This window comes from Leopardus geoffroyi, chromosome C3 (assembly GCF_018350155.1).
Source record: "Leopardus geoffroyi isolate Oge1 chromosome C3, O.geoffroyi_Oge1_pat1.0, whole genome shotgun sequence".
Classification (NCBI taxonomy): Eukaryota; Metazoa; Chordata; class Mammalia; order Carnivora; family Felidae; genus Leopardus; species Leopardus geoffroyi.
In genome coordinates this window covers 42,443,205-42,463,669 of record NC_059338.1, presented here as the reverse complement: position 1 = coordinate 42,463,669, position 20,465 = coordinate 42,443,205, and the positions used below count along the sequence as shown (strand labels likewise).

Sequence of the window (20,465 nt, the reverse complement as noted above, 5' to 3'; positions counted from 1 at the left end):
ACTGGTCTCCTCTGCCACAGGGTCTTTGCACATATCATGTCCCCTGCCTGACCCACTCTTTCACTAGGTACTTACAAGGCTCCTTCTCTCACCTCCTTCTGATCTTCATCTTAGCATCACCTTCTCAGTAAGGACTTTATTTACCACTCCATTTAAAACTGTACAATCTTCCCCCAACATCCCTTCTCCAGACACCTTTCTCCAGCCAACATGCCGTACATAGATTTTACTCATTTATGATCTGCGTCGCCCCACCAGGAGGCAGATTCGGTGACAACAGGGTTATAATCTGATTCTGTTTGTGCACTGCTGTTCCTTCAGCACCCAGAAAGCACTGCCACAGGTACGTGCTCAGTATTTGTTAAATGCGTGACTCACGGGATCTCCAGGGTGAAGCAGGGGGCCTAGATAATCAACGAGGGCTTGTTCAGTGACTGCAAGTTCCTCCTACAGCTACACTTGCAAGGTCAAATGGTTCCGTGAGCCTTGCTGCTCACAAGAGTAGGCAAATGACTTTTTACTCCTAGGGTACGCCCTCTGCTCCACAGACTCCAGAAGCCACAGGTCACTCCTCTCCGGCTGAGTAAATGCTCAGATGATCCAAGATGGGCTCCACATGGGGAACCTGGGGTGCCCCTGCCTCTGAGTCCTTCAAAGTGTCTCCAGTGGGCTTCCCCATCAGTGTCCCTTCATCAAGCCCCTCCCTCCCATGCCTTCGCATAGATGTGGCTTCTGTGTCTTTCAGTGAAAGCCAGCCAGTCTTCCAGCTCAACTTTGTGTAGGACTCACCAGCCAGCAGCAAGCCAATGGTCATCCTGAACTCTTGACCAACACTGCAGCTCCCTATATCCCACCCCGTCCCTGACTGCAGAGAGGAATCCAGAAACATCAGCCTCCTTCCTAGGGCACAGAGGAGGTGACTGCAACGGATAACTTGAACCTGTTCGTGGTTGGTTTGTCTTATGTTATGGTTTGTGTCTTTGTTTGACCGTTATTATTATGTAATATGGACTATCTTTTAATTTTTTAATGCTTTATTTTTTGAGAGAGAATGGACGCAGGGGAGGGGCAGAGAGAGAAGGGGACAGAGGATCAGAAGCAGGCTCCTCACTGACAGGCTGACAGCAGCGAGCCCAACATGGGGCTCGAACTCACGAACCATGAGATCATGACCTGAGCCAAAGTCAGACGCTCAACCGACTGAACCACCCAGGTGGCCCATGGACTATCTTTTAAAATCTTATTACCTGGGTAATAGAGGCAAGGCAACAAATGTATGAAAGTTCAACCTCTTTTGAATTGCAATCTGTTCTACAATTAACTTGAGGGAAGTGGTGGGATTGGGGGTATGGATGGGGAGATAGTGGATCAGGGACTCCTTTGTCCCTGGTTTGAGAGCTTCTGACATCTGGCCAGAGAGTCTGTCTATGGAAAGAACACACATACAAAGAGACACACATAGAGACACACACATACACACACACGCACAACATTCACAACCCAGATGGCAGGAGCCTGAGTGCCAAACTCTCTCTGGCAAAGGCTGCCTGCCTCCACTCTCCCACCATACCCAGGATCAGAAGTACAGAAGACTAAAAATTTCTAAATGCTGCCCCTGGCCTTGCTGTTGGAACACTCTCTCAAAACGAATACGTATTTCAGCTACCACCAGAGCCAGTCCAGCTTCCCTCCCTGATGCTCTCCACTGCCTCCTTGGAAAAGGAAGGGCCAGCCCCCTCCCAAAGACTTCTACCTTCTTCTCCCAGGAAAAAGCTACTCAGACTTGTCAACAGGGAGATCAGGAAGGGAAAGAGACTAGGCCACTCCATCGTGCCCAAATCCCTGCCAGCCGACAGGCAGATGGCTCCCTCTATCACAGGAAGGGGGTGGGTGGCCAAGGTGGATGTGGGCCCCTTAGTCAGTTCAACATTTGGAGGAGTATCTTCTCCAAGGGTGCAGCAGGATTAAATTTTTAAAGACTAAAATATAACTGATTTACAATAAATGTGAAGGTGGGAGCACTCGTGAAATGTGTAGTTCTACCAGTTGTAGGATTTCTTCAATGTAATTATGTCTCTTTCAACTACATAGAGTAATATGAACTCCAGGCTAGACATCACACATAAAACAGCTCATTTAATATAAGCAGCCTGCAAGGTAAATATTATGATGCCATTTTATACTGATGAGATGTCATGTTCATTGAGGCTAGAGGCTCACAGTGGATAGGAGGTATTCTTGTAACTATTTACACTGCATTAATCTCAGATGGATGGATGGATGGATGGATGGATGGAAGGAAGGATGAAAGGAAGGAAGGAAGGAAGGAAGGGCAGATGAATGGATGGATGGGCAGATTAGTAACAGAAGAAAAGGCAACTAAACCACATTAGTTCCCAATATACTAATAGTATGCTACTTGAAGGAATGAATTCGATTGATTAGTAATTAGCATTTCCACAGCTGAGAAAAAGGGAAGCAGGAAGTGGAGGAACTACTGTTATTAGAACCTGTGCTCTGGACCCAGACTGCCCAGGTTCAAACCTCAAACCTCAGATCCACCATCAACGACTAGCTGGATACCCTTGGGCTAATTATTTTTCTCTGCACCTCAGGGTCCTCATCTGTAAAATGGGGATGTTATAACTTATGTTATTGTGAGAATTGCATGAGTAATGTAAAATAGTACGTAGAGTATTTGGAACTTTGTCTAGCACCTAGAGGGTGCTCCATGAGTGTTGCTATTGTTATCCACATGTCGCAGGAAGAAACGGAAGCCCAGGGAGGAAGATGATGCTTAGTTTGCAATTACTCCAATAATACCACTTTCTATATTGATTGTTGGCAACCCTTTATCCAGTCACGGTGCTACAAGAACATTTCGAGTCAATTCTAGCCAAACAATCCTCAGTTGCAGTGAGGACCTATATATATACTTTTAGTATTTATGTATTTATTTACTTATATTTATTTATTTATTTATTTTTCTTAACGTTTTATTTATTTTTGAGACAGAGACAGAGCATGAACAGGGGAGGGGCAGAGAGAGAGGGAGACACAGAATCGGAAGCAGGCTCCAGGCTCTGAGCCGTCAGCCCAGAGCCCGACGTGGGGCTCAAACTCACGGACCGTGAGATCACGACCTGAGCTGAAGTCGGAGGCTCAACTAACTGAGCCACCCAGGCGCCCCTGCAGTGAAGTGAACGCTGACACTGAGTGGGATATATAAAGACTACAAGCAGGTCAGCATAAGCTCAGGTTAGGTTTTGCCACTAAATCAGTTTTGCAAACAAATAGAAAAGCTTTGGGCTTTCAGAGCTTTTTGGACACCAGAAAGGCAGACAAGGAATGGTGGACCTGGAATGAACGATGAGCTATGTTTCCCCCTTGTCCAGGCTGCTATGAACAGTTTGTACCCGGGCGCCTGGGGGGTTCAGTTGGTTCAGTGTCCGACTTCAGCTCAGGACATGATCTCGCAGTTTGTGGGTTCAAGCCCCACGTTAGGCTCTGTGCTGACAGCTCAGAGCCTGGAGCCTGCTTTGGATTCTGTGTCTCCCTCTGTCTCTCTCTGCCCCTCCCCAACTCACACTCTGTCTCTCTCTCTCTCAAAAATAAATAAATGTTAAAAAAAAAAATTTTTTTTGAAGAGTTTGTATCTCATCAACGTTTGCTGAGCACTCACTGTTCTAAGTTGTTTATGTGAATGGTCTCATTTGGTTCTCAGAACAACACTGAAGGATAAGTAACCAGCCCAAGGTCAAGCACCATTTGTGATTAGCTAACAAAGTTTCCCAGCCAGTGAGGCATTTTCAATCCAGTTGATCCTTGAACAACACAAAGGGTTCAGGCATCAACCCCCATGCAGTTGAAATCCACGTATAACCTCTGACGCCCCCAAAACTTGGTGACTGGAAACTTCACCAATAACATAAACAGTCAATTAACATATTTTGTACCTTATATGTGATATACATGTGTTTTTACAATACAGTAAGGTAGAGAAAAGAAAATGTTGTTGGAGTGTATGTGAAGTGTCTGGCACATAGTGAGTGCTGTGTGTTTGTTAAACAGATAGGGAAGTCACCCCCCTCCACTACTACCTTCCCTCCCCACCTCCCCCAACCCCACCTCCAGGTCGCTCCTCCAGTAGGCAAAGACGTTTTCTCCTCCTCGGTTCAAATGCAATTTTCCAGCCCATTCTATTCCAGAGAGGGGAGAAACCGTGGGGGGGAAAGAGAGTTGAGCCTCTTCCTTCCCACCCCTCCCTACCCTACCCTGCCCCACCTCCCAATATCCCAAGCCACCCACTTCTCTTTGTCTCTCTTTAAGCGAACCCGAGCCTTGTTCTGCCCCGCCAGGCCCCCACAGACCGGGAGCCGCCCCCCCCCCCCCCACCCCGCCAGGTTCCAAAAAATGCTCCCTTCGCTGCACCTCCCCTCCCCAGCGCCCCCAGGAGCCCCACTGCCTGCTGGGGGCCTGGGCAGGCAGTAGGCGGGACGTGCGCCTGGAGCTTTGTGCTGTGACCCGAGCCCACACACCGCGGCCAGCTGCGCCACCCAGTGGCGAATTGCAGAATCGACGACAGAGCCGGTCTGCAGAGCCTGGAGGTCCAGAGGAGGCCTCTGCCGGGGCAAAGAAAGGGAAAGAATGCAAAAGAAAGGGAAACAGGGCGGGTGGAAAGAATAGTACCAAAAAGCCTAGTGGTAGGCTCTAGATCACAGGGAGTAATTAATTCGGTCGGGAAAGCAGTGATCCCTTGGCAGGGCTGTCTGCAGGGGCGCTTTCACATCCCCCCACCCTACCTCAGGCTTCTCCTCCCACCAGAGAATACTTGGCTAGAAACTGAAGCTCCCTGACATCCCTGCCTCCCCTGGGCCCTGTGGGCTGGTGAGGAGACCAAGACAGAGGGCTGTCGTGGCGCTGAGGCCAGGAGCAGCTTCCCTCCAGATCAGTGGTGCTTGGAGAGTCCAGATTCCTTTCCCAGCTCCTCCCACCTCCATTCCACCAGCCTGTGCCTGCATTTCCACACCTGAGAAAAAGGATGATCAAAATAAACACCTCCTAACTCCCCCCACATGGCGTGTGTGACACTCAAAGGACAGAATGCTGAGGAAAGCATTTGGAAGGACAAAACCATCACCAAAGTGTCTGATCCATAGGACTTTAGTAAGTAACCATGTGACAACAGGCCTTTACAAATACACTTGCTTGAGGTTCCTCAAGTCCTGACAATTAAAAACTCCTCAGATGAGACATTTCTTTTTGGAGGGGAAAGAAAGGAACACAGAGTTGAGATCCAAAATTGCAAGGTTCCATATGGGAAATTTAAATGATCAAGAATGTCTTGATGATTTAACTATATAGAAGGCAGCTCGCTCTTTAGGAAACCAGTGGAATAAGCATTATGATCCCATAAAACATTTGGAAGATGAAGGAGAAGCCGAAAGAGTTGTCTAGGATCCTACTCAGAACCACTTCAAAGGTAGAATCGCAGAATCACGGGACCTGACCTTGGCCGGTGATGTCCCTGACAGCGGTGGCCATCCAGATTGCAGGGACACCTTCCCTAGCCTACCTGCAGAGGCATGTCCCCTGTATAAGAACAAATCTACCCGCTGGTCCCATTCTGATCTCAGAGGTGGAGTCCAGGCCTCCTGACCATTGGTTCAGTGTCACAGAAACAAAGCTGTCCCCACTTCAGAGTCCAGCACCTGGAACCTCTAGGCAGGATAAGAGTTGACATCAGAGTCAGGGAGAGAAATGAGAAGCAGCCTGGCCCCAGACTCCACCCCAAAATGGAGCAGTGAGCCAACCACATTTATGCACAGCCTCTATACTACGGGCAGGGTAAGAAGATCTGCTTTAGGAGAGAGGATTGGGGCAGGCTGGCCAGAGGCCCAGCACCTGTCAGGGCACACATGAGTTTGGCATTTCAGTTCCTCTGGTAAAGACACCTCTTAAAAGTCCCCTTTGCTACAGGGACCCTATGCAGGTCCTACTGGTCCCCTTCTCCCTTCCCCTCTTGTCCTCTCTCCCTAGCCAGAGAGGTCACACTCGTTGTCCTCACAGCCCGTGTGTTTCCACTTCCCAGGGATTTTGTCCTGATTGAGTCTGCTTCTCAGGCTTCTCTTCCCCTTAGCTCATATGCTGCCGTGCAACATCTCTTTCTTCTTGATGATCTTACAGAGAATCTTCCAGAATTTTTGGATGTGAACCTTGATAAACATTGCCCCTGAAGCCTCCAAGCCCAGTGGGTCATCAGCATTTGTTGAGTATTGCTGTGTGTGTGTGTGTGTGTGTGTGTGTGTGTGTACTTGCATGGAGGCAGGGAGAGGGCTCCCTCTGAGGTCAGTTTCCACCCTGTCCAGAGGTTCCAGGTCTGGACCCTGAAGCAGGGGCAGACCCAGACCATCCCCCAGCTCATGCTGGCAGTACTCGTTTCTCATTAATTCAACAAGTCCCCATCACTTGCACCCGGTGTTCAGTGCTGGGCTGGGTATTGGGAGACTTCCTAGGCAAGACGAGATGCTCTCTCAGGACTCCCTCCCTGCACGCCTCCCCTGTCATTCTGTCCTAAGGAAAGGCAATGCTCATCTGACCAGTCACATACAAGGGCAGTGATTGGCCCATATTTGCCAGTGGGTGTGGTCACTATTCCTAAAATGTGGACTGGGGAGTGGCTGGCCTGGCCCTCCCTTCCATTCAGTTGGTACAGTTCGGTGGCCCAGGCTCTCTCCCTTGTTCTTCTATGTGACTGGCCAGAGCACAGAAAGAGCAGAAATTTGGAGACAACAAGGCCCCCAGGCTCATCCCAGTTTGCCAAGTGGGGTGTGCTATCAGGTGTGACTCTTCTTTCTTCACTCCTCTTACTCTAGGTCACCATCTGAGACTTTGTGGGCAGTGCTTGCTGGGTTTTTAGGTCTGCCTGGGTCCTCTGGCCATAACACATCATTAGCCCCCTCCTACGGCCAATACCTTTAATAATAATACCCCATGCTCCGGAAGAAGCAGTTCAGCAGGTAGGTTAGAGTTAGACTGTGCTACAATTCAAGGTAAGAGCTAGAATATCAGAAAGTTGGGAAAGGCCTCACAGAGAGAGCAGAGTTTAAGATTGGCCTTGAAAGGTATATAGGACCCCACAGACATCTGGGGACATGGGAATAGGCATTCCGGGCAGAAGGAACTTGGCTGTGGTTGGAGAAGCGTCAAGAGTCCAGTTTGGTGCTGGCTGCATGAATGCGAACAATGGAAGAAGATTCTGGAAAGTTAGGTAGATGCTACAGGCTGGAATCCTGAAATGCTGGGACAAGACATTTCCCCCTAATTTAGTAAGGCACCTGGAGCCACTGAAAGCTACTGAGCAAAGAGGGCTGTGGTCAGGACTGAGCTCCAAAAAGAAGAATCTGGCAGAAGTATATGGGATAGATTGGAGCCAAACAAGACAAGGGCAGGAGGACCAGTCAGGTGGCCTGTATGGTGACCCAGACAAGCAGAAGGTAAGGGCGGGGCAGTGGAACCAGAGCAGGGGCGCCAGGGGGGAGGGCAAGCACAGAACCCAGAGGACTAGAAACCAAAAGAAGAGAGAAGACAGACTGTGGAGGGTTGCCAGAAGGCTCTCCAGGACGACAGGGGTGCCCTCCACCAAAAACAGGAGGTCAGGGAAGGTGGGGCTGGTTGGCCAAATGTAAGCTTGGTCACCTGCCCCTGGGCCTCTCTACCTCACCTCCTACCGCTGCCCCAGGACCCGCCTCCAGTCCATGCCGGCACGGCTTTCCATCAATATCCAGAGTGTCTCTCGCTTCCACTTCCAGTCTCAGCTCAAGCACTGCCTCCTCCAGGAAGCCACCCCTGAGCCCCACCTCAAGGGCTTAGCTAAATCCCCTCTTGCTTACCTCCTCCCTAACACTGGTGCTGCGTGAACTACAATTGCTGGTTCACTGCTCTGTTTTCCCATCACCCCGAAGCCTTTTGAGGACAGGTGTTTATTTAACACGGAGGCAACAATGTTTATTGGGCACCTATTATGTTCTAGTGCCTGAGAACACACTGGGGAGTGAGTACGGCCCCTGCTGACATGGCATGCTGGGTCTAGTGGAGGAAGCAGGTGACCAGTTAAACAGACTCTCCACACCATGGGGGGGGCATCTCTTCTTTGACTCTATCTCCCACCCCTAGCAGGCCCTGGTCCAGAGAAGACTCTTTATAAATGATGGTTGAGTGAAGGAAGGACACGCTGATTTTGAAGTGTGGCGGGACATCCGGAAAGCAGCCAGGAACAGAGGGCTGGAGCTCAGGAGAGAGGAGAGCAGAAGGGATATTTTCAGAAGTTGGCCCACTCACCTGTGAGTTATACAGGTCGTGCTAAACTTAACATGTAGAGTGTGTGGGAGTCCCAGAGCTTACAGGGAACATGAAAATGAGGGAGATTCTGCATTCCTGAGCTGGCTTAAATTAACGGGGGACACAGCCGCAAGCCCAGCTGGGCTGCTCCCTCTCTGAACACATCAGTCAAAGAGAAAACGCTTACACCATGGAATGTTCCTGCTCAAGAAAGTGCTAGAGTCCGTGGCTGAGGGAGGCTGCCTCCGTGCAGTGCCCCAGACAGCAAATCCTATCTCTGGGCTCCAGAACAACCAGTGATAATGTTTTTCCTAGTTTAATGCAAGACTTCGGGTCCATCGGAATGCCTGTGGCACTAGGCAAATCTAATGGAAATCCCAAAGTGACATCAAATATGGAAAGGGCCTGTTTTGGGCATAGTTTCTGCTGTTCCTAAAAAAGAATTATCCACATTCCCCGTCAAGAGCTCCCCTTGTGGCTCCCTCTCGGGGAAGCCAGCCCACTGAGGCCCCCTTCCCTCTGCCTCACCCACCTCTGAAATGCACTTATCAGTGCTTAAAGCCAGACTATAGCTACCCACAGTCTCCAGCTGTCTGAAAACACTTGCAGGGAAACAGAGCCTCCCCGGTCAGATGGCAGGGCTTGGCGTTGGAGAGGATTCCAGACTCTCCTCCTCTGAGCCCCCTCCCCACCACAGCCCACCTCTGTGGTGCCTATGACCTCCGGCTCATCCTCCAGCACCACATTCAGCATCTGGAATCCAGACTGAAGGCCTCGTGAAGGCAAGGGCCGTGTTGTTTTGCTCACTGTGGCATCCCCAGCATCTAGTACATCTCCTGGCGCACGGAAGGCCTTTTACAAGTATTTGTGACGTGCAGTCAACAAACTCTGAGCACCTCTCGTATAAGCTATAAAGATGTGCCCTTTGTGTTTTCTGCCTGCTGGACCTGTCCTTCCTAGGACACTGAGCAGAAAGGACAGCCAGGGGTCCTCCTACTGAGAGCCTGCTCTGTAGGCGACCTGGAGCATCCTGGGAAGTACTGGGCTCGGAGGAGTCCGTGTCCAGCGCCTTCGGCTCCCTCGGCCTCCCTCTGCCTGAGCGTGGGTCTAGCCAACACCCTCTCTTTAAACCTGCAATGAACACATGCCGGCCCCTCCCCTCCCCAGCTGTCCTGCTCCCCTCCCCCCAGAGCCCCCTTGCCAAACATTCCTGGAAACATTCCAGAGGGCATTTTCTCAGACAAGATAAATGGCATGGCTTCCTTACCAACCTGGGACACCTAAGCCTCCCAAATTACTTCTGCCTTTGTTCTAGACAATGAGGTGGGGAAGAATTCCTCACCCTCAAGAAGGGTTAGAGCACATTCTAGAAAGACAGACAGCCGGCTCGATCGCCAGCATACCTTTCCTCCAGTCCTCCAGTCCTGGCTCCGCCACTTACGTTCTGGTGACACTGGGAAAGTTCTGCATCTCTGTGGGCCTCAGTTTCCTCACCTGTAAAATGGGGATGACATTAATAGTTCCTACTTCATTGGGATGAAGATTAAACAAAATAATCCATGTAAAGCACCTGGAAAAGTGAGTATGTGATACAAGATTAACTTTTATTATAATTATTACCTTTAGGTGCTATTATTATTACTGTTAACTATTATTATAATTATTTTCTTTAGTTCAGAAAGGGCCTCATCAGAAGGTGCTTACTTCAATACACACACACACACGCTCACACACACACACACACGCTCACACACACTGGCTCTCTCTTCCCAGTCTAGGGTGGCTAATTAAACCAGAGCCCTCTGCCAGCAGGAGGCCCCTCCCCACCTACTTATGGAAACACCTCTGCCAAATATCACGTTCTCCCCTCCTCCAACAAAAATGATTTTTTTAAAGATTTTATTTTTAAGTAATCTGCATACCCAACATGGGGCTCAAACTCACAACTCTGAGATCAAGACTCACATGCTCTTCCTACCGAGCCAGCCAGGTGACCTCAACAAAATGGCGTCATCCCACACCCTCCTATACGCTATATAGGAATCACCATAGCCTGACTGCTGTAACATACAGTCTCCCAAGCCAAGGGCTCAATACAACACAGGCTTGTTTTTCATTCGTAATCCTATATGTCAGGGGGAGGGATATTCTGCTTCATGAAATCATTCAGAAAACCAGGCTCCTTCCTAGTGGCTCCACCATCTTCCTGGGCCTTGGGGTCCCACCCGGGTCCTCTGCACCCACCCAGAAGGTGGGAAGAAAGCACACGGAAGTTTTAGGAAGACAGGCTTTAGGACCAAGCTGGCCAGGGGTGTGTGTCTGTTTAGCCTCTAGGGTTGGCCAAAAGCTCAGTCCCATAACAGCACCTTACTGCCCTGGAAGCTCAGGAATAGTCTTTCCAAATGTCCAAGAGGAAAATAAAATCAGTTCGATGAACACAGCCTACTGTGTGACCTACTCCTGAAGCAGAGGCTTCTCTAGAAGGGAACTTGAATGTATTTTCTGAAGGACATGCTCTCAGAAAATAGCCCCAAAACAGGGCCCCAGGTGTCCCCCTCCAAGCCTACATCAGATGATGACCCATTGCACCTCGGCAGCCGAGGAGAAAGAAGGTGGTTTGGGAATGGGACAAGCTGGACCCACCTCTCAGCTTTGTCTCTTCCTCAGACTTCTCACGCCTTCTGCATCAGCTTCCTCTTTTGCAAAGTGCAAGTGGTGACACAGGGTGGTGACCAGCTGGAGGGAACACATGTAAAAGGAGATCATGAAAGGAACATGGCCCCCCTCCTCCTCTTCTCCCATGCCCCAACCTCACGGCACCGTACAGGATTGAGATCAGGATGGTCTGTGAATGTATTTAAATAAACACAAAATCTGGAAACCCAAATCCCTCCCCGCCCCAACCAAAGCCAGCTTGATCCTTTTCATTCCTCCACCCCACCCCCAATCCCACACTTGTTGCTCTGACGCAGATGGCCTGTGGAGGCTGAGAACCAAACAGTATGGAGAATTGGTTGCTTCCTCAGCTCCTACAGATTCTATCCCTAATTGCAAACCCATTCGGGATATATTCTCAGACAAGAGGCTTTACACTAACCACTAGTTCCTAAACAAACAAAAAAAACAAAAATCAGGGCTCAAGCCTTGTTCCTCATTCCCCCACTGCTGGCTCCTGGCACACCTTGCTTTAAAACAATTACTTGGGAAACAAAGGGCAACACCCACTCTGTTTGCCCCTCGGATCAGAGCAGGAGTCATTGTTCTCCTAGCAACAGGACCTGCCCCAGCTGCACTGTGTTTGGTGCTTGGGTTACCCCAGCCAGCAGCCGGAGGGCGTGCACCGTTGCTAGGAGAATCTGAACTTGAGTTTAAATTTGCAACCTCTCTTCCCAGGCGCACCTTTTCCTCAGCTGCAGACACCCACTCAACAGCAGGACCCACAGCCCTGGGCCCCACAAGGAAATCCCCAGCTCAGATAAGACTCACATGCCTCTTTTCTTCCCCCCTCTTTTTTTTTTCTTTCTCTGTTGATTTTCAAACGGATCCAACAACCACACAAATAAACACGAATTATGAAGAACTACCCATTAGACACTAACAACTGACCTATTGCCATGCACTGTTCTGGGGGACACAGCTAGGAAGAAAACAGGCAAGTCCTTGCACTTGCATCTGGAGGGAGGGGGTGGTAAATAGTGAGATAACACATCGGTCAGGGTTCTCCAGACAAATGGAACCAGTAGGAAATACGTATGTGTGCATGTATACGTATGGGTATAGAGAGATTTATTTCAAGGAATCGGTTCATGTGATTGTGGGGACTGGCAAGTGAAATCTGTAGGGTAGGCTGGCAGGCTGGAAACTCAGGCTGGTGCTGAGGTTGCAGTCTTGAGGCAGAATTTCTTCTTCCACTGGGAAATTTCAGTTTTGCAGTTAAGACCTTTCAACTGATTAGATGAGGCCCACCCAAGCTAAAACGAGCATCTCCTTCCTTAAAGTTAACCAATTGTACATGTTCCCACATGCATAAAATGCCTTCACAACAGCAGTAGGTTAGTGTTTGATTGAATAACCAGGTACAACAGCCAAGCCAAGCTGACATGGGAATTAACCATGACAGCTACATATATACCCATGTGGGGCAGTGATAAGTGCAACGGGGAAGGAGAAAGCAGGGTGATGGGGTCAGGGAGCCCCAGGCAGGGGGATGGCAGGAGACCCACTATGTGAAATACAGTATGTTGCTCAATATGAACCTGAATGAAAAATAAACACACCTAGGCAATGCACTCAGAAAGCAAAAACTCCTCACCCGGTTATATATCACCTTAGTCGAGATTGTGCTGCATGGTCACCCAGACAGGAGATGCCCCTGGTAGAGCTCTCATTAGATTGCTTGACATCCAAAGCAAGCCTTACAGTCTCCTGGGACTGTTCATTCTGCAGACATGAATGCCCATGCAACAGCCTCCTGGCGTCTACACTTTCTCCCTTCACTATCCTGCCTGGGTTCCTCAGGGTCCCGGGGCACTCCGGACAACAGTCCCTTCCAGCCCCCCAACCCCCACTCCGGCCTCCCGCCTCTTCTCCCCTTATCTCATCACCTGCATGCCCCTCTTTCTGCAGCTCGGTTCCCAATACCCTTGGTCTGATTCTGCCTCAGGGTCTTTGCCCTTTCTGCTTCCATGGGCTGAAGGGTCTCCTCTTGGCCATTTCCTCAGCTTTCCCACCGGCATCCTGCTCAGAAAGGCCAACCGCTGGCTAAAATAGCACCTCCCTGTCACTCTCTGTACCTTAGCCTGTCTGCTTTGTCTTCACAGCACTTACCTTAAATATATATTTATCTGTTAATCATCTGTCTCCTCTCACTTGAATGCAGGGGCAGGAACTCTGGGTTTCATGTATACCTGTGGTAAAATAACATAAAATCTACCATTTAAGGTGTACAATTCCGTGACATTTCATACTTTTACAAGATTGTACAACCATCACCACCACCGAGTTTCAGAACATTCTCATCACCTCAAAAGGAAACTCCGGACCCATTAACCAGTCACTGTCCGTTCCTCCCACACACAGCCCCTGGCAATCACTAATGTGCTTTCTGTCTCCGTGGACTGTGGACATTTCATATAAACGGGATCATACCACATGTGGCTTTTTGTGTCTGACTTCTTTCACTTACCATAATGTTTTCGAGGCCCATGCGTGTTGTAGATCAAAGCACTATTCTGTTTCTTTGATGGCTGGATACTACTCCACGTATGGATATGCCGTGTTTTCTTTAGCCATTGGTCAGCTGATGGACATTTGGGTCGTTTGTACCTTCCACTATTTTAAGTGATGCTACAATGAATATTTGCATGCAAGTGTTTGTTTGAAGGGCACTCTGTTTTGATCACTCTGTATCCCTGACCTGTGAACAGACCTGCACAGAGAAAGGCTCAATAATTAAAAGCTATGGACAGTTGTATCTTCAGAGAAATAAAAGGCAAGGTTTGGGCATCTGATGTCCTCAAGCTTTAGGTCCCCCTCATCTGCCCTCTCTGCCACGGCCCAGGACTGACACCCCTGCATCTTCCTCTTCCCAAACCCACACTCGGGGTCCGCAGCCAAACCCCAGCCAGCAGTGGGGCGGAGGTCCAGCTGGGCTCTTCCCCCGCTGCCCAACTCCCTGGAAGTAAGCATACCCTGGCCGTGGAGAGAAATAGACCCTTCTGAATTCTCATGCAGCTCCAGGATGCCCCCAAAACAGAGCATCGCAATTAGAAGAATGTCTCTAAAAAAGATAATATCCCTGGCATCGGCTTCCTCAGGTTGCCATAACTAAGTGCCACAACCTGGGTGGCTTAGAGCAACAGAAATTTGTTCTCTCACAGTTCCGGAGCCCGGACGTCTGAAATCAGGATGCTGGCAGGGTCATACTCCCTCTGAGTTCTCTAGGGGAGGATCTTCCCTTGCCTCTTCCTAGCTGTGAGGGGTTTCCAGCAATCCTCGGGGTCCCTCTCTTACCAGGACACCAATCATATTGCACCAAGAGTGCTCCCTACTCTAGTATGACCTTATCTGAACTAAATTACATCTGCAATGACTTTATTTCCAAATAAGGTCACATTCTGAGGTACTGGAAAATTAGGCCTTCAATATATCTTTTGGGTGCCACGATTCAACTCATAACCTTAGAGACAGTAATGCAATACACATCCTTGATCTCACTAAAGTGTAAATGACTGATGAGGTAGGAGGTGGGCAGGGAACCGCCCTGCAAAAGAAGAGGGGAGAGGACCATGCATATGCCATGCACAGACAGGTGGTTCCACTAAGGAGAAGTGGGGTAAGAGGACCAAGGATGGGGCCACAAAGACTGGTTTCTTTGTCTTTCCCCTGATTTAGCTGAGGGACTACAGTTTAGCAGGTGCAGCTGCCAAACAGATAAAGGGGGTATCTCGGGTCTCCTAGAGAGATCCTTTTAACACTCAGACCAGTTCACTCCTCCTCTCAAAACCCTCCCAGGGCTCCCTTGGCAAGTGGCCTAAAGTCCACGAGGCCCCACGCCATCCACCCTCTGCCTCCACACACACTCACCTCCTATCACTGCCCCACCACTCAGCCCACGCCAGCCTCACTGGGCTCCTTGCTGTCCTGGAAAGTGTCCTGCCCCAAGCCTGTGTCCTGCTATTCTTCCTGCCTGGAATGTTCTACTTCCTTCAGAGATCTCTGCGGCCCAAACCGTATCTTCTCGGGCCTTCCCTGACCACCTTATCCCTTCCCCAGCACTTCCCTCGCCCTCACCTTGCTAATTGTCTCCCCAGCACTTACCAACCTCTGATATACAGGTACTTGCCTCTTGTCTGCCGGTCTTCCTCCACTGGACTGTGAACACCACGAGGGCAGGAACCTTGTGTTGTGTTTTCACTGCTGCATCCCAGGCCCCCAGAGCCGCCTCATGTACTAGGTGTTCAGTACATTTGCATCAGATGATGGAAGCTGCTTCTGCCCCACCATGTGCTTCGAGAACCTTGCAGCTACTTAGGGGCCCACCTGGATCCTCCAGGCTAATCTCCCCATCTCAAGATTCTTAACTAAATGCCATCTGTAAAGTCTCCTTTGCCATGTGCGGTAACCTTCACGGGTTCCGGGGGTTAGGACGTGGGCGTCTTCGGGGACCATTATTCAGCCTACCTCAGGCAGGAAGGGCAGACCTGCTCCTCAGCCCTTTTGCATTGACATCTGTCCGCTGCTGGGTCTGTAATAGAGGCCTCCTACCCACCCTCCTGAGCCTCTCCCCAACCCCAGCTTCAGGGACTCCTGACCAAGTGGTACCCCTTCACCCCAGGCTTTCCCACAGCCCCAGGTAGCTGCAGGCCCCGGCTTACACCTGCTTCTTCCTGCTAAGGCTGAACCAGGCTGGGCAGGCTTAGAACCATTGTCACAGCAGCCAGGACAGTGCCACGTCCTTCAGCTTGTTTCAGGGGGAATGTGGAGACAAGAGAGGGATGCAGGGGTATAGATGGGTGTCCCTAGGCCTCTTCTGTACTTTTCCTTCTCATCTTTCACCCCCTGCTTCTTCTCTCACGCTGGACACAACTCTGATTTTCTTCTCTTATTTTCTATCCTCCTCCACCTCAGCTAGCAACACCCAGTGGCAGGGAGCACTTTCCACACTCAGTGCACAAAGGAGAGGAAGTTCACTGAGCCTTTGCTACTTCTCTCCCTCGCGCACATACACACACGTGCACACACACAGAGGAATCATATGCTGAGTCATATTCTGAACAATGTTTGCCAGCAAAAGAGGCCGAGGTCATGGACCCCACCCCAGCCCAGCCCTGTGTGATGATAAGAGCTATAGAGCCAGAAGGGCCAGCCCCCAATGCCATCATCATCTCTGACTGGCCGTGAAACCTGACCTGCAGACACTCAATGTTCTCATCTATAAAATGAAGATAATATCCCAAATGGAATGGCTTCCCCAATTTGTGGTCCCCAGAATCTTGGCATAACTTTACAAAATATTCTTGATGTAGAAGAATCTTTGTAACAACTGCACAAGGAAGAAACAGAGATCATGGATGCAAGAATCTCTTTTAACTTTTAACACCTGTGACAATTTTGTGGCTATCCAAGAGTCATAATTGGTTTAGACGGGGGGACACCATTAGCAAAGACCAATGAACTTCAGAGGAATTCTAGTTTGGCTAATTGGTTGAATCATTTATTCATCAAGAATTGGGATAGCTGGTAATAACCAAGTTCTGCTATGCAAGGGAAGTGACATTTAAATGTAAAACATGATATTAATGTAAATGTGAAAACAGGATCCCTTTCCTTGGGCTGTCTAGTAAGGGAGGTACACCTGTAAACAGGTCATTATAATGCAGTGTGATATGTGCTAACAGAACTCTGTGTACCAGGGGCTGGGGCAGAACAGTGGGGGAGTAGCCAGCTCTTCCTGGGGCTGTTGGGAAGGTTGCTCACATCCCAAGCCAAGCTTGGAAGGTGAGGAGGCAATGGCAGGAGAACAAAAGGGTGAAGCGAAATGAAAGCAGCGGGGCAATGCAGGCATACCTCAAGAAGCAAGATAAATATCAAACCACCTAACCTTACACCTAAAGAAGCTAGAAAAAGAACAACAAACAAAACCCAAAACCAGGAGCAAGAAGTAAATAATAAAGACTAGAACAGAAATAAATGATACAGAAACTAAAAAAACCAATAGAACAGATCAGTGAAATCAGGATCTGTTTCTTTGAAAACATCAACAAAATCGATGAGAGAGAGAGAAAGAGAGAGGACCCAAATAAACAAAATTACTAATAAAAAAAGGAGAGATAACAACCAATACCATAGAAATAAAACAATTGTAACAGAATTGTAACCTGCATGCCAACAAATTGAACAACTTACAAGAAATGTATAAGTTCCCAGAAACATATAACCTACCAAAACTAAAGCAGGAAGAAAAAGAAAATTTGAACAGACTAATCACCAGCAATGAAATTGAATCAGTAATCAAAAAAACTCCCAACAAACAAAAGCCCAGGACCTGCTGGCCTCACAGGCAAATTCTATCAAACATTTAAAGAAGAGTTAATAACCATTCTTCTCAAACTATTCAAAAAAATACAAGAGGAAGACTTCCAAATTCATTCTGTGAGGTGAGTATCAGCCTGATACCAAAAACAGATAAAGACATCACAAAAAAAGAGAACTACAGGCCAATATCTCTCATGAATATAGATGCAAAAATCCTCAACAAAATATTAGCAAACTGAATCCAACAATATATTTTTAAAAACCATACACCACAATCAAGTGGGATTATTCCCAGGATGCAAGGGTGGTTTAGTATTCACAAAACAATCAACATGATAATGTCACATCAATAAGAGAAATGATAAAAACCGTATGATCATTTCAATAAATGCAGAAAAAGCACTCAACAAAGTACACCATCCATTCATGATAAAAACTCTCTGCAAAGTAGGTCTAGAGGGAACATACCTCAATGTAATAAAGGCCTTTTATGAAAAACCCACAGCCAACATCATACTCAATGGTGAAAAACTGAGAGCTTTTCCCCTAAGGTCAGGAAAAAGAAAGGATGTCCATTTTCACCACTTTTATTCAACATAGTACCGGAAGTCCTAGCCACAGCAATCAGACAACATTAAAAAAAAAAAAAAAAAAAAAAAAAGCATCCAAACTGGTAAGGAAAAAGTCAGATTCTCATTATTTGCAGACGACATATTATATATAAGAAACCCTAAAGGCTCCACCAAAAAACTACTAGAACTGATAAATGAATTCAGCAAAGTCTCCAGATACAAATCAGTGTACAGAAATCTGTTGCAGGTCTATACATGAGTAATGAAGCAGCAGAAAGTGAAATTAAGAAAACAGTTCCATTTACAATTTTACCAAAAACAACAAAATACCTAGGAATAAACTTAACCAAAGAGGTGTCTGAAAACCACAAAACACTGATGAAAGAAACTCAATACGACTCAGAGAAATGGAAAGACATTCCATGTTCATAGATGCGAAGAACTAATATTGTTAAAATGTCCATACTGCCCAAAGCAATCTACAGATTTAATGTAATCCCTATCAAAATACCAACAGCATTTTTCACAGAACTAGAACAAATGATCCTAACATTTGTATAGAGCCACAAAAGACCTCAAAATAGCCAAAGCAATCTTGAAAACAAAACTGAAGGTATCACAATTCCAGATTTCAAGTTATATTACAAAGCAATAGTAATTAAAACAGTATGGTACTGGCATAAAAAAAGACAAATAGATCAAATGAATAGAAGAGAAAACCCAGAAATAAACCCCACAATTATATAGTCAACTAATCTTTGGCAAATGAGGAATGAATATACAATGGGAAAAAGACAGTCTCTTCAACAAATGGTGATGGGAAAACTGGACAGCAACGTACAGAAGAATGAAACTGGACCACTTTCTTACACCATACACCAAAATAAACTCAAAATGGATCAAAGACCTAAATGTGATACCAAAACCATAAAAATCCTTGAAGAGTACATAGGCAGTAATTTCCCTGACATCAGCCAAAGCAACATTTTTCTAGATATGTCTCCTGAGTCAAGGGAAATAAAAACAAAAATAAAGTATTGGGACTTCATCAAGACAAACAGCTTCTGTGCAGCAAAGGAAACAATCAACAAAACTAAAAGGCAACCTCCTGCTTGGGAGAGGATACTGGCATATTCAATAAAAGGTTAGTATCCAAAGCATACAAAGAACTGATACAACTCAACACCAAAAAAAGAACAAAACAAATAATCCAATTAAAAAATGGGCAGAAGATATGAACAGACATTTCTCAAAAGAAGACATACAGATAGCCAACAGACACATGAAAAGATGTTCAACATCGTCGTAGACTCTGGGTCTGGAGTTCTCTCTTGTCCAGCAAGAGAGGGGAGGCAGGATTAAAATGCGAGAGAGGCTAATGTCCTGGAGGAGACAAGAGCCCCCAGTAAGCGACCTTGCTCAGTTTTTATTAGGATCAGAAGGCTTACAAATGTGATGGATGTGCAGAAAGAGACAATGAAACCGTGAACATTAACTCATGTGGGTGGGAGAAAGGGGATTTTGAAGATATGGGGTGTTAGGGGTTTGGGTCAGTACAAAACAAAATCCAGGCACCAAGGATATGGTTGTTTATGTTTATGGAAGGCAGGAGGCACCTCATCTGTTTATCTTAGCTTGCCTAGGGGATAGACTTGAAAGTGCCTGCTACCTCAGGGTCAACAAGGCACCTTTCTTTTGCTAATTAGCTCTGCTCTGGGCAACTTCTCCCTCTTGTGGTCTATAGCCCGTTTACTTGTTTACCTATTTTGGTCCTTTCCTCTCCTGTGAAAGCAGCTTTCTGCTATTATACTAAGGGGCTGGAGGAGTGGGGAGGTGAGGGGTGCTTCTGCCCTAACAACCTAGATCTTGATAAACGATTCTTATGCTTTCATCCTGAGACTTCCTATTCATTCCTATGTGCCTTGTTAACTCAGGGAATTCCTAGCTTATTCCCCACACATCACTGTCATCAGGAAAATGCAAATCAAGACTCTAATGAGATATCACCTCACACCTGACAGAATGGCTAAACAAAAACACAAGAAACAAGTGTTGGTGAGGATGTGGAAAAAAGGGAACACTCTTGCACTGTTCAGGTGGGAATGAAAGTTGGTACAGCCACTGTGGAACACAATATGGAGTTTCTTCAAAAAATTAAAAATAGAGCTACCCTATGATCCAGGAATCACACTACTGGGTGTTTACCCAAAAAACACAAACACACTAACTCAAAGGGATACCTGCACCCCTATGTTTACAGCAGCGTTGTTTACAATAGCCAAACTATGGAAGTAGCCCAAGTGTCCACCAACTAAAGAATGGATAAAGATATGGTATATAGTCAATGGAATATTATTCAGCTATCAAAATAAATGAAATCTTGCCATTTGCAACAACATGGATGGAGCTAAAGAGTATAATGCTGAGTGAAGTCAGTCAGAGAAAGACAAATACCATATGATTTCACTCATATGTGGAATTTAAAAAACAAAATAAACAAGCAAAGGGGAAAAAAGC

General features: G+C 47.4%; 1 long non-coding RNA gene across 36 annotated transcripts in view; it reads right to left on the bottom strand.

Moving 5' to 3' along the window:
• Positions 1-20,465, bottom strand: part of LOC123584917 — a 139,641-nt gene that overhangs the window by 84,819 nt on the left and 34,357 nt on the right. For 29 of the 36 annotated variants that reach the window (XR_006705750.1, XR_006705748.1, XR_006705747.1 and 26 more), the window contains 6 exons: positions 14,031-15,291; positions 13,526-13,768; positions 13,168-13,247; positions 12,653-12,780; positions 10,984-11,185; positions 9,744-9,834 (listed from right to left, as the gene is read on the bottom strand). This is a non-coding gene — a long non-coding RNA (uncharacterized LOC123584917). The remainder of the gene's footprint in view (positions 1-9,743; positions 9,835-10,983; positions 11,186-12,652; positions 12,781-13,167; positions 13,248-13,525; positions 13,769-14,030; positions 15,292-20,465) is intronic. The other 7 variants (XR_006705757.1, XR_006705759.1, XR_006705763.1 and 4 more) reach the window with 5 other exon arrangements.